Below are 12552 nucleotides of genomic sequence, written 5' to 3'. Positions count from 1 at the left end.
CGCGTGCAGGTTTCCCATGCACCTATGACCCCAAAACACTCATCACGCCCTTCTGACTCTGTAGGTTTTATTACCCACATTCCTTTTCTGTCACCAAGATTCAGAGGGGTCACTAATGGACTTAAGGTCACTGATGGACTTAAGGTCACTGAGATGCCCTAAAGTTCAACTGTCCTAACTAACACTTGGAATTTATACTACAAGCCTAAGTGCAGATCTGTTAAAGATCTAAGAAATTAGAAAGGTGTAAACACTGAGTCAGCATTCCAGTTAGTGTGCAGATTCTAAACTGTTTAAATGCATGGTTAAAATACTGGTTAATCATTCATATGAATACAAGGTTTCATACAATGAATATGTAATTATACTTTCTAATTTTAACTAATCATCATTTAAGGATATTTGTCCACTAATACAAAGTAATACAATTATTTTTCACAACAATTCCCCCTTTTGACCTGTCCAACTGACAGGTCAATACATTTAAATAAATGGTAAGCAATTAATGTTAAATTGGTCTGCCTATGTCACCCCCGGGTTGGCGAGTGACTTAGGTAAAGCGTGATGGCAGATTGTGGTGGTAGCGGGCAATTACACCACTCCTGTTAGGAGTGGACACCTCTGTCCTACCACTCACCCTCTGGACTAAGAGATTACAATGAGCCCTATATGTGTATGTGTTAAAGTGTATTCTTCATCCGTTGGTAGGGATCTGCGCTGGGGGCAAGGATAGACTTTCCTTGTCGTGCCCCTGCCTCAGGGGATTATTCTGCCCCTATGTTGGTTGAGGCTGCTTGATCAGCCTCTTCTTAGTCGTTGTTTTCCTTCAGTGAATGTTTGATGTTAGGTGCCGGTGCGGCTCTGCACTGTGTGAGGTGGTACCACTATAAGCCTTTACCCTTCAGCCGGACTGCACAACTGGTTCTCTCTGTCACTTGGTAGGGTCCTGTCCAGCGAGGTTCGTACCACTTCCGCTTGATGACCTTCAGGAGGACCCAGGGTGAGACTGTCACTTCTGGACCCTTCTCCTCCGTTTCTTCTCCTTCTCTCCTTTCCTTCACCTGTATAGAGAAATCTTTACAAACAGCTTTTAGTTCTTCATATAGCTGTCGGTACTCTGCTTGAGGTAGTTTCTGGGGGGACGCAAGCGCGCTGGAGTGGCCTGGAAAAGGGATGCCCCTCCCTGATTCAAAAGGAGTGAACCCTGTATTTCTGTTCACTTAACTACGGACACTAATTAAAACAATTGGAAGGGCATCAAGCCAATTCATGCCCGTGACCAGTTTGATTTTTGCTAATTTGGTTTTTAAATTTTGATTCATCCTCTCCACCTGACCTTGTGAGGCAGGATGATACACACAACCATAGCTATGGCGCAGCCCCAACGACTGCTCCACCCACTGCAGTGTTTTACTCGTGAAATGACTCCCGTTATCTGAAAAAATATAAAAAATACAAAATTTTTCTAGGAAACCTATGGTTCGTAATCCAACAATTAATCAGAAACTTACAGACTGATTTTACATCTTCCCTCAGAGTGGGGAGTGCCTCTACCCACCCCGATAATCTATCTACTACGACCAGGAGATATCTATATCTCCTAATGGGGTCAATCATATCTGTGTAATCCATTTGAATCTCATATCCATGAGAATCTGGCAATGGAAACCTTCCTGGAGCTAGTTTAAATGCTTTTGCTACATTCCGAGTGTTACAAATCTGACATTTAGTGATATAATCAACCACTAATGCTGACATGTATGGGTGCCACCATTGTTTTTTTAATTTTCCAGTGTTTTGTTGTTTTCCTATATGTGCCACTTCTAATGCTGAAATTACTGCTAGCAGTTCTGCCTTCTGCGCCGATGGGTTTTGTTTCACTTCGTCTGCAATAACTGTCTGAAACTCATGTGTTTTCCCCTTCACTTCCTGAACTACTGCGTATCCTGCTCTGACTTCACCTGTATCTGCCCTGTACCCACACCCATCCGTCCATAAATTCCATGACCCTGGAATGGGTGTGGCTTGTAAGTCTGATCTTACTTTTCCTTGCCTTTCCACCTGTTCCTCGCATTCATGTGGTGGACCTTCCAACATCCCATCTGCCATATTAACTCCTTCGTGTGTGTAGATGATGTTGGGTGCAGTCAATGCTTTGTGAATGCGTCTCTGTCTCAATGTAGTGAGTGTGAACATCTGTGAGTTTATGTACGCTACTACTCCATGTGTGGTTAGAATGCGCAATGGATATCCTGCTACCAAATGTGCTGTTTTCTGAACTAATTTAGTCAGTCCTGCTACATGTCTTGTGCACTGTGATTGTCTCCTCTCTATAAGGTCCAATGGGACACTTAAATACATTAGTACTGCTCTACCATCCCCCTTCTTCTGAAACAGTACACCATTAATCACAGTGTCTGTTTCAGAAACATTCATGTAAAAAGGTAATGAATAGTCAGGTCTGGCTAAGTAAACTGCAGCAGATAAGGCTTGTTTAACATCTATAAACGCCTGTACCGACTCCACCGTCCAATTCAGCTTACCAGACAAATTTCTCATCCCTAGCGATTTCACCATGTCCCTAAAAGATTATGTTCGTCCGACAAAATCAGTAATGTATTGTCTGCTGTAACCAGTCAGTTCTAAAAATGCTAACATGTCTTACACAGTCTCTGGTTTTTTGTTTATATTTGGCAATCCAAATTGGTTGTGTAATATTCATACAAAAAGAGACAGGTGTCTGATTAGTATATCCTACATCATCTGGTCCTATGGACCACAATGTGTCAGGTAGTGATGCCAATAATACCTCCATCTGTAGATAATCACAGTCCTCACAACCATGGTGTCTAGGCAGCAATTGATGGTGCAATGTGACTAAGATGGGTGAGTTATCAGTGATGTGATATGTCTGTGTGGACTGCGAAAACATGACACCAGGCAGCTGGGTCCGGAACCAATCCGTGGCCTCATTTGCTCTTTTTACCATAGGACCCAACTGCTTGGCCTTGTGTCTCTGATCGAGAGCTAGTGAAATGTGTGGTGCCGCCATGTCAGACAGTTTGTACCAACAATGTTGTTGTGGTGTTAGTGAAACAGGAGATGCCACCCCTTCAGGACCCACACAAATCCCTGTGGTGTCAACCGACCACTATGTACCCTCTAATTCTGTTTGAAAATATTCATAATAAGTTAAATCTCCCCCTACATCATAAAACAGGGTTACATATAATGGGTCGGGCGGAGGAACGTAGGGTGCCATGGCTGTAATCCAAGTCGACCAGTGGTGAAACAAGGCAATTAGTCGTGGTGACTGGTCCGTCTGTCCAGTCACCAAAGCCCAGGAAATGTCCATCGACTCATCCTGTTGAGGTCTCATCAGGTACATACCATCAGTGTACCCCACCACTGCCACAGTTTTGTGTCCGTCCAACCACATAAGTGTGATCCCATCTGGTTGGCATAAAATAGTCTCTACCACAAATGTTCAAGGGTGCTTGTGATGCAATTATGTGACACAGTCTGTGTACCAGTACTGACTGGCAAATGTCTTGTTTTTTGCAGTGATGTAGATTTCCCCGAAAAGCCCCTTTCTTGCACAGTGTGTTCGCTCATCAGATGTGCAGGCAATACTTTATTGATGGCTGACCATGTGGCTCCCGTGTCAACCAGAAAAACAATTTCGGAGGCCCCCACAGTTAATGACAGCATGGGTTCTGCCCTGGCCCTGCTGTCCTGGTGCTCCTCATGGCCCCGTCAATGTCCACCCCACGGCTCCATGCTGTATTGGCCAGCAGGAAGATGTGATGGCTCCGGTTTTGGTGCCGCCTGTGGTTGTGGTGCCTGGTGTGGATAGCTGGTGTCAGTAGACAGTGGTGCCCTACATTGTGCTGCCCAGTGGTCCAAAGCTCCACATCTTAGACACGCCCCTGTCCGACGGCTGACCCTGCCCCTCCACCTACCATTACCACGCCCCCTGCCCCATGAGTAGGGCTGATATGGGAAATATGTAGTTGTTTCATAATTATACGGTGGGTTTTGTGGTGGCCCAGATTGAGTAGGCATGTATGTGTTTTTGTTCATAAATATTTGTGGTGATTGCATATGTGGCAATGCAGTCATAGTCATCATGGTGTCAGACTTCGTTTGCTTTTTATTATCATTTACAGATTTCCTGGCTTCTGCTAGTTGAACAGTTAGTAGGTCTCTTTGTAACTTAAGTATCTCCTTGTCTTTATTATCTAATTTTTCCTTATGATTGTTCATATAGAAAAGATCATAGTTAGGTTCAGTAAATGTCTGAGCCTGTTTCTCTATTTCAGCTGCTTCCATGGAAGTAGTTGATCTTTTAATAATATTTCTAAAATCCCCAAGTGCTAGAGTCATGCCACCAGTCAGACTGTCCAGCTTTCTAATCCAGGCAGCCGCTCCACTACATAAAGGCAGAAGCTGATCGACCAAAGTCTGTGCATCAGTTAATGATAATGGTACATATTTATATGTCCCTGTGCTAGTGGCCACTAATGGAAACATAGTGTCGACGTTAGTGTCAGTTGTATATCTGTCAGACGGGTGTCGGGGTCTGGTGCTTCGTCTCAAAATGTCCGTTTTGTCTGAGGTGTGCATGTCGCATTCTAAAGACTGTTGTTTTAAGTCCAATTGTCTCTGGTCTTCTAGTATAAGTTTTTCCATGGCACGCAATGTTTTGTTCAAATCAGTAATCCGTCTACCACCACGTCGTCCATTCGCACTGTCCTCATCATCTACTATATGTCCGTCATCCTGATCACAGTCAGCCGTTGTGACATGTCCCTCTAAATCTGCTTTAATCCTGATGTTTTGTTTATTTTTACGTGGCATCGGGTTCTTAAATGATGTAGTCAGTGTTTGTTTATCGACAAGGCACGGTTTATCCTGTTCTATATAATTCCCTGTGGTATCTATAATGTCATAATAGTCAGTGTTAATATCTTTGTGTTGATTTAAAACTGACTCGTGTTGCTTTCGCAATTGGAATGGGTCGTCTGTGTGTGCGTTTGTGTCTGTGTCTCTTTGAGCTGGCTGCTCACAAGCAAAATCCCGGCCCCTTGTGTCTGTCTGTACGCTCACTTTGCCGGAATCAACACTTAAAACAGGGAGGATATTATCAACTGGTGGGACGTGACCTATGTTATATCGGGGAGGCTGAGCTGTAGGAGCTGTAGGCTCCTCCCCCTTGTGGTTCATATACTCAATGTCCACTTCCGTGTTCACGGCAGTTAGTTAAACGGCGTTCCAGTGTGACTGACCTGTTGTTGTCAAAGTAAGAGCTGCGTAATGAGACTGAGTAATGCCATTTTAAAATTTAGAAGCTCCGCAATGTCTATTTTAGCTATTTTTAAACTTGTCTTTGCCTTAGGTCTTTGGAAAAGGCTAGCCTTACTAACCTCTGCTTCAGCCTGAGATAATATTTCCTCCAGCTCTCTTTTCAACTGATTAATACCGGTGATTAAATAAGTTTTATCCCCTGTATGTAATTTAGCCCACATTTCAAATCTCTGTAGCACACTTTTGTGCACAATATCCCGCTTTTCCAAATATATTTCTCCCTGTTTTAATCCCTCAGTTATTATTTCAATTTGTTATACAAACTATTTCCATTCCCAATTCCCCACGCCGTAAATGGCGTTTTAATTCATTATGTGAATCACTAGTAGTAGCCATATTGTCTGTAAGAAGCTGATTAAAAAATTGGACCTTACCTCAATTGGTCTTCGTTCTAGTTCACCCTTTAATTGCAAATCAATTATCACCGCTAGGTTTCATTGCAATTCATAGTGAACCAAAACAGTTTCCCAGCACCCACGCAAATCGCCCACGCAGCCGCCGCTGCTCTCAGCACAGTCCGCCTTAGTTTATATAAAAGAAAAAGTCCAAAGTTTTACAGTCAAGTTTACAAACTCAGCCAATAAAAGCAGAACCTCCTCAACCCTGTGAATAATTTCACAGGTGGATAGAAAACATAAGTTCGTCTTCAAACACAGCATTGAATTTAAAAGCAAGTCAAGCCTAATTTACATGAAGTATGAAACCGACCCACGGACCGAAAAAGCTTATTAGTCAAAAGCAAATAACACGCCAATATATAAAATAAAAGATCATTTATTTTTACCTTATGTTGTTTTAAAACGTCTTCCGTTCAGGCTCATTGTCATAGATAAACAAACCCCTCATTTTATTGAGGTTCATATTCTTTAAATAACTGTCCTTGAACGAAGCTCATAATTTATACCATTACAAATTTCTTTCCCTATTAATTTATAAATTTCTCATTTATTATCACATTACCCCTTTTTTCTAAACACACCCACAAAAAATTTATGGCTCTTTACAGCACATGGAGGGTTTTCCACACACACACAGTCAAAAACAACCGCAGGAGAAAAGGGGGTTGATCAGTCCCCCACTTTCTCCATTTTCTCCCAAAAAAAATCTTTCAGCTGACACACACACATACACATACACAGCAAGAAACTCCTCTATCGCCCTCTAGCAAGCAGAAACATACACGACAGTCACATAACAGCCTCTAAAAATAACAGGCAATCAAAACAAACATAAAACATCAATACACAATCAAATTTCATTAAAATATACAACAAATTGTGGCGGGAACAACATCCGCTCTTTTAATCATTTCGCGGGGACAACTTCCGCTGTGAATATACTTCTGAGGAGACGAACTCTCACGGCCTACCCTTAGACCAGGCAATTAACACGAAACCTCGTCAGGTTCCGAGCTGAGGACGCCACCACTCTGTCTCAGATGGGCACAACATCCATCTATACCATTTTTAAATACCATGATGGCTATACCATTTTTAAATACCATGATGGGCAAAACATCCATCTAAACCATTTTTAAATGCCATAACCAAGCAACCCCAAATGTATAAACCAATAAAAAATTATAAAAACATATTTAAAATAAATTGATTTGCTCATTACCTCACTCCAGACCGCCTTCAGACCTCCGCACCACTCTGATTTAGAAATTCCAATATGCAGAATTTGAATAAAACAGGGTCTGCTCACCCACCTCAATAAATTGCGGCCGCGAGTGGAAAGGAGTCCGAAGTCGGTCTTGTTCTCACACTTCCGCACGTCCGGGGTCACCAATTGAAGAATTAATGTTCTTTTTGGACCGTTCCCAAAGTAATTAAAATTTAGAAGATCTCCAAAAGATCCAAAATACACCCTCTCTCCTGAGGGAGGCGTGCTCGTTCCGGAAGTTTCACAAAGACCAGTCGAGTGAAGTTCGAAGCAAATCAAAGTATTTATTTTAATACTGGAACCAGGAGAACTAATACATAAGAAACGCAACCTAGTGCCCTTCCACGCAAAGTTCTGACCTCTCCCCCATCTGACTCCAGTTTTATACCCCAAATGACGAATACCCTGTTGGCAAGGCGTTTCTGGCTGATTAACATATATTAATATGCATAATTAGACATGTCAGTACTCAGGTTCCTCGCGTGCAGGTTTCCCATGCACCTATGACCCCAAAACACTCATCATGCCCTTCTGACTCTATAGGTTTTATTACCCACATTCCTTTTCTGTCACCAAGATTCAGAGGGGTCACTAATGGACTTAAGGTCACTGATGGACTTAAGGTCACTGAGATGCCCTAAAGTTCAACTGTCCTAACTAACACTTGGAATTTATACTACAAGCCTAAGTGCAGATCTGTTAAAGATCTAAGAAATTAGAAAGGTGTAAACACTGAGTCAGCACCTCAGAAGGTGTGCAGATTCTAAACTCTTTAAATGCATGGTTAAAATACTGGTTAATCATTCATATGAATATGTAATTATACTTTCTAATTTTAACTAATCATCATTTAAGGATATTTGTCCACTAATACAAAGTAATAAAATTATTTTTCACAACAGTTTGTAACTGTACACAACGGCAGATGTGTCCACACCACACTAACAATAACCTTCATTCCTGTAGGAAACGGGTGACGAGATTAAAACTTCACTGTGTTTCTCCACTTTAATCAATATTAACTTCTATAATTATTGGTAAAACGCCACATTACATATGTGTTCTGTCTGATACAGTTCCAGTTCCACTGTGTACAAAAGGTTTTAGACTCCTTTCAGTGTCTCTTCTGAAGTCAAGGCTGTTAATAGTGAAGTAAAATCAGCTGATCCTGGCTGTTAGGACTCGTGCTGATGGGTTCAGATCTAGTTAATGTTCACTTGATGAACTCTTGAAGCAGTTTTCCAGTTTAATTCTGGTGCAGGTCTCAGTGTTGTTCTTGTGCTTGGCGACTGTATCCTCACCTGGAACAATAAAAACAGGTAAACCAGGCTGTTTATAGAGTGAGAGGAAGAAGAACACCACTGAAGTTCTAGAGTCTGAGCTCAGATCCATTTTCTCTACACTGAGTTATTGGAGCCTTTATTAGGACGTTATTGTAAGATCCATGATGTTCTCACTCCAGCTCATTTAAACACTGATCAGGGGTCAGTCAGTCAGTGACTCAGTAAGAGTCGTCAGCTCCTGTAGACAGACTCATAGTGCAGGAAACATTTAGTGCTGGGATGGGACTGATTCTCACCACTGCTCTGTTTACAGACGGAAGATGCTCCAACTGCAGGAATAATCTGAGTCCAGGAGAGAGTGGAGGAGTGATTGTAGGAGTGACTATAGGAGTGATTGAAGGAGTGATCTCACTGGTTTTACTGTGTTTAGTCATCTTTATTCTCTTTAGGAGAAGAAGGAAGACTGGTGAGTACAGACCACATCCACAGACTCTGCTCAAAGACATACAGTAAACACTGAAAATCTACTAAAACATGCAGTTTTCACGTAAACGGCTGTGAATCGTAGAGAAAGTGAGCTCAGAGTCCTCAGTCCACAGAGACTCAGCCCCTTCTCTGTTGACTGACTCAATAAAACCATCCATCCATCCATCCATTATCTGTAACCGCTTATCCAATTTAGGGTCGCGGGGGGTCCAGAGCCTACCTGGAATCATCGGGCGCAAGGCGGGAATACACCCTGGAGGGGGCGCCAGTCCTTCACAGGGCAACACATTCATTCACACACTCACACCTACGGACACTTTCGAATCGCCAATCCACCTGTAACGTGTGTTTTTGGACTGTGGGAGGAAACCGGAGCACCCGGAGGAAACCCACGCGGACACGGGGAGAACACACCAACTCCTCACAGACAGTCACCCGGAGTGGGAATCGAACCCACAACCTCCAGGTCCCTGGAGCTGTGTGACTGCGACACTACCTGCTGCGCCACCGTGCCGCCCTCAATAAAACCAGTAACTCAATAAAACAACCCCTTAAACACCCCTCGACTAACATCACAGAGGCCCAGAGCATGCTGGGAGATCCCTGTGAGCCCCACAGCCCCTCCCACAGTCAGCACTGCCACAGTATGATGTAGGAGCTGTAGGAGAGGAGTTTTAGAAATAAGAACAGGGCGAGTTAAAGCACTTTAATGTAAATCTACTCAGTTACAGACGCCTGAATGGATAATGTTTTTAATTTATTCAGTGTGTCATTTTAAACAGTGTAAAGTTCAGCTGAAATCAAACCACCTCAGTACTGTTTCATCACCATGGAAACTCTACTGAGTTCTGTTCAGTGTTAACAGTTCATATTCATTATTCAGTAGATATTATTTCTCTTTTACATTGTGTTAGACCTGGTTTCTCCTCTGTAATAAATGAGTGTAAACACAGAGAGAGAAACACTGTAAATCTACAGGACTTTACACTGGCTCTGTGTAGGGCACTGTTTTATCAGGGGACTATTAATCTAACGTCTCACTTTAACTCTTCTCAGGGTCAGTGTGTCTCCTCTTTCTTCCTCTTAGTTTATTTCTGGGTTGTGGTGGTAACAGAGTGAACAGAGAAACCCAGAGTGTGAGCTTGTGTTTTACTTTAATCTTGTGTGTGTTTAACAGACTGGAGACGTGGTGGAGGATCAGATCCAATCAGAAATGACCCTGAGGGAGTTACTCCAGTTCCTACAGGTGAGTTAGTTTTGTAGATCTGGAGATCTGAACCACACCTTTTCAGCTTCTACCAACACGTACCACAGTAACACACCAGAGGGAGTGTTATACTGTGAGAGACGAGTACTGTCACTCGTAGAGTAACTCTCAGCCAATCACATTACAGAGAAATAACATGTAATGAACTACACAGTGACTTTACTCTCAGACACTTTACTCTTTTATTCTTTCATTTTTCAGCTAACGGAGATGGGAACAGTGTTATTTACAGAGTCGGTAGTGGAGTCAGTAACGGAGTCTGTAACGGAGACAGTAACCCCACTGTAAACGGTCCTGAGGGAGTCCAGCTGCTGCCCCCTGGTGAAGGTAAAGTGTGTGTCCTACATTTGAGAAAAGCTCAGTGACGCTCAGACGTGCAGTTTGTGGGTTTGTTTGTTCCAGTGGTGGTTTAATCAGGAAGAAAACTCTAGTCTCTGAGACACATCAGGACAATGCTGTAACATTGGGAACAGTCTTTAGGGAGCAGTGAGGCCCTGGACAAGTTTATGACCAACTTCAGAAACGTTTAGACCCAGAGTTCTGTGTTTTTTCCCAATTCCTGCAGTTCCTCATTGATCTGGAAATCAGTGTGTGTTTGTTCTGCTGTTTTCCAGGTGATGGAGACGTTAAAGGAGCAGGAGGTGACACTGACGAGGGCTCTGATTCCTGACCTACCCTCTGATGAAGACTGTTACTCTAAACGTGTCAGTACTGTGTTATACGGGGGATGTGGGGGAGGTTACGTCTTGTTGAATGTTTAGGGACCAGTGAAGTTTTAGTGAGAGATGAAGCTGGTTTAGTTCCTTGAGCAGAAACACAGTCAGATAAGATTACAGCTGAAAACCATCAGCTTTCCTCACACACTGTGTCCCTCTTCAGACTCAGGGTTCTGAGATCAGTTTTTACACACAGCTTCACTCTGCTTCTTTAAAGACTGAATATTTTACTGAGTCCAGGGCTGTATTTACTATGTACTGTTTGAGATTTCTAAAAGTGTCACATAAAGCTTTACACCCTCTTTACTGTTTACACTTAAATAAAGCTCTTTTTAAATGTCTCTGTCTGTGGTGTTTTATACAGCGTCCAAACCACACTCTTCTCTGACTGTGGGGTCAGTGTGAACGCTCAGTGAGCTGCTGTCTTCACTGTAGGACTGACTGATCTGAGACCAGTGCAGCTGCTGAGAGTTTACAACATCTAAATCTGTACAAACCCATCCTTACTGTAAGGGGCTGAGCGACTTGTCCTCCCCCCACCACCAGGGGGAGACAGAGCTGACACTCAGACTGATTTAAAGCAGCAGCAGGTCATTTTTACAAACAGAGAACAATAAAGAGTTTATGACAGTGATTGTTTATTATTTTTACCTTTTTCTCTGAAGCTCAAACTCACAGGAGGTGAAGACTCGCACTGCTCTGTCGTCTCTGGATGAAGCAGTTTATTCTCCATAGAGCGGGTCCTCTGGACGGGACGACCCTGAACTGGATAAACAGTTACAGACAATGAATGAATGAAAGTTTTTGTGATGTTCCAATTCTTTGACAAAATAGAAAGTATAAATGTATCATGAGCAGATTTTGAACTTGAGAGAGAGAGAGTGTCATGAGAAAAGAAACACACAGCTGATGAATTAGAGTATATTTATTAGACAAAACAATCAAATAGCAAACCATCACGGCAGCAGCAAAGAGCAAAAGTACAGGGCTCCCCAAACCCCATTAAAATCACAGTTAAACATACCAAACACACCAGTACGATTGTACACAGCTCATGGGACCATGGGTCAAAGAGCTAATTAATCAAGGATATGTTCCACACTTCCTGTAAACCATCATCAACAACTGATCAGGGGAGCATTACACATTGCTCATATTAACCTTCACAAGAGAGATAGTTAATTAAGGTAATATCAGCCAATTACACAAATTAAAAAGGGAAAACAGTGGCTACCTCAGTATCTGCCTCAACACTCTCTGTCAACTACCTTTCTTTTGTAGGTTACTGCAGCTACTTTTAAAAACCCAAACTGACGTCCTCAGAGGGCTTCTCCGTCACCAGCCCCCACAGATAATGGGTATAGGAATGTAAACAGCCTTAACCCTAACCCAAGCCCATAAGAGACTGCTTACAACACAGCAATGAGGTTAAAACGAGAGTCAGCCGTCCTCCAAACTTATAACCCATGTTAAAAACAGAGATTTATCATACGAGAGAAAGGGAAATAATGACCTGTGAATCCAGCCTCACTCTACTGCCCTATTCACAGTCAGTCAGACAATGACACCAGAGCTCACAGATGGAGGAGGATCCTGGTGGATTTACTGACTCTTAATAAAGACATGAGAACTTCAGCTTTAGACGTGTTTCTGTTCCTCTCTTTACTTCTCCCCGTTTTTGCAGGTGAGTCTTTATGGAATAAGATTTGTACCAAAAAGAATCTCTCTCTCTCTCTTTCTCTCTCTCTCTCTCTCTCTCTCTATTTCT

At 42.6% G+C, this 12552-nt stretch overlaps 1 pseudogene; it reads left to right on the top strand.

Annotated features, from left to right (window-relative positions):
• LOC136693808 (H-2 class I histocompatibility antigen, alpha chain-like) overlaps positions 1–11108 on the top strand; it is a 36462-nt pseudogene extending 25354 nt beyond the window's left edge.
• The last annotated feature ends 1444 nt before the right edge of the window (positions 11109–12552 follow it).

The sequence above is a fragment of the Hoplias malabaricus genome, chromosome 4 (genome assembly GCF_029633855.1).
Source record: "Hoplias malabaricus isolate fHopMal1 chromosome 4, fHopMal1.hap1, whole genome shotgun sequence".
NCBI lineage: Eukaryota > Metazoa > Chordata > Actinopteri > Characiformes > Erythrinidae > Hoplias > Hoplias malabaricus.
Note: the sequence above shows the minus strand (reverse complement) of the source record. Positions and strands in the feature narration are given on the sequence as shown.